The sequence below is a fragment of the Zalophus californianus genome, chromosome 7 (assembly GCF_009762305.2).
Source record: "Zalophus californianus isolate mZalCal1 chromosome 7, mZalCal1.pri.v2, whole genome shotgun sequence".
Classification (NCBI taxonomy): Eukaryota; Metazoa; Chordata; class Mammalia; order Carnivora; family Otariidae; genus Zalophus; species Zalophus californianus.
In genome coordinates, this window is record NC_045601.1 from 78,404,449 (window position 1) to 78,406,645 (window position 2,197).

Here is a 2,197-nt window from a genome sequence, read left to right on the forward strand (position 1 = left end):
GCATATAGAAATCTCTATCTAAAAGTAAATATGAAAATATGGTATAAAGGAGGATGGTTGAGTGTCAAATCAAGACTCCAGGTCGAAAAACACTCTTCCAGGGCGGAGATACTGCTGAGAAGATGTGGTCTCATGTTTTAGAGGCTATGCTTTTTCCTTCAACATTTATAGGTTTTATGACAAAATAGTTCCTTAGCCAAATAAGTTTGGGAAACACGTCATTCAAACAAAGGAAAAAAATGTTCAGAAATTCTCAGGACTTTTAGTATGTGAATATACTTTATTGTAGACTTAAAATGGTTAGAATGATTAAACTTAATGTTTTTTTTTTTAAATATGTACAGATGGCACATGGTGCCAATTTTATTTGCAGTTATAGTACTCCAACTCATGTTTACAAGTTACACCTTTGCCACAGCCTTGGCTAAATCTTGAATTAGTGCAGAATTTAGCTGTGCCAGAGTGTTGATCTTAGCATGCTTAGATGTGGCATACTTGTTCTTGATAGTCATGTGCTTTGTAAGCCCACGATTCACCATGACTATATTCTTAGCCAGGTGTTGCATAACATTTAGAAGGGATTCTTCAGTGTATGAGAGATAATGCTGTAGAACTGGTGTCCATTCACCGTTATCAAGAATTTTCAGTGCTAAGCAAAAAGCTCCTGCTGCAATCTGAGAAGGAAGAAAGTGCACCATATCGTAGTCCAACATAGTTAGTTCCATCAGGTATTTGGCCAAAGTATGTTGCTCAACATCAACCTCTCCAATCTTAGATGCTCTCCGAAGGAAATGCAGGGGTAGAGGGCGGCCCAAACCAAAATTTAAAGATCTTAGAATCTTCATTTCCATCTGTCTGATTTGCTGTTTAGTGTAAGTGTTGTCAGTCACAAAGGCAAAGTCACCAATTTCTGGAGGGTACATTTCTTCATATTTGCTTGCAATAAACATGGCAGTGACACCAACCAGCTGCAGCATCTTCTTGGGCACACAATTATTCTGCATGAACCGATCAATAATGGAAACAGTCATGGACATGGTCTCCTGCAGTAACCTGAATTTCATTTGAACCTGTACTAGCCAGTCAATAAGGATGGCTCTCATGTTTCCAGTGACTTCATGACCCAGGAGGTATTTTGGTCTGACTGCTTGCTCTTCCTCAAGTTGTCTCAGATAAGCATAAATATCTTTCACATATTCACTGCAAAGGTTTGGATCAGCTCCATCTTCTGCATCCACATCATTCACTGCAAGAATTACATCAGAGAATGCCTGACACAGATATTCTTCTGCAGGGGCACACAGATGTTTCCATTGGGCTTGGAGAGGGAGTATCAACCAAAATAGGCTCAGGCGAAAGTTTTTCTTCTTTAACAGGCTCAGGTTCTGGCTCTGGTTCTGGCACAGGCTCAGGCACAGGCTCGGGTGCCTTTTCCAGAGGTTTAGGTATTTTTTTAGCAATAACTTTTCCAGGAACCAAAGTTTTTGCTTCCTTTTTCAGAGGCAGTTTGGCCTGTGGTTGTTCGCTGACTTTGTTACCAATGTCTCCGAGAGCCATTCTTGGCCTCAGCCCGGGTTTGGAGGCCGCAGTCGTGGCCAGAGGCACGCGCTTTGCGCCTGCCATACTGATCTTCGCCTTATTTTCAACATTAACTTTTGTGTTCCTGGTGACCCGGAGGGCCATGGCTTCGTCTTCACCAGGCAGCTGCTCAGTGGGGAGAAGCAGAGCGCGGGAGCCACCAAAGAGCCGGGGACCTGAAGCCACCACAGATCAACCAAACTTAATGTTTTTTTAACCACAGTTTTAAAAAACCATGTGATTTTTCAATATAGTACTTTAATAAACCAGCTAAATGTAAACATAAAAAATGAAATTGCTTGAATATTTAAAGTTATTTCTCTCTAGGAAAAAAAATACTGGTAAAGAAATCTGTTCCCTAGAATGCAAATTTAAAGGTTTCAAGATAGTCTCCTCAATTAAGGTAGCAACAGTACAAATATTTGGGGTTATGGAGAAACATTCTTAAATTGTACAACTTTTATAAATAAAAGGCATTTTAAAATTTTCAGATTAGGTTATTTCCCTAAATATACATATACAATCACTATAATATCAAAATACAACCACTAAGAATTTTCATATTTCTAAATTAAACTTTATTACCATGGGTTGAGTAATTTATTCCTAAATGTAACCT

At 39.2% G+C, this 2,197-nt stretch overlaps 1 pseudogene; it reads right to left on the reverse strand.

Moving 5' to 3' along the window:
• Positions 1 to 401: 401 nt before the first annotated feature.
• Positions 402 to 1,683, reverse strand: LOC113927393 (annotated as a pseudogene).
• Between the last annotated feature and the right edge of the window lie 514 nt (positions 1,684 to 2,197).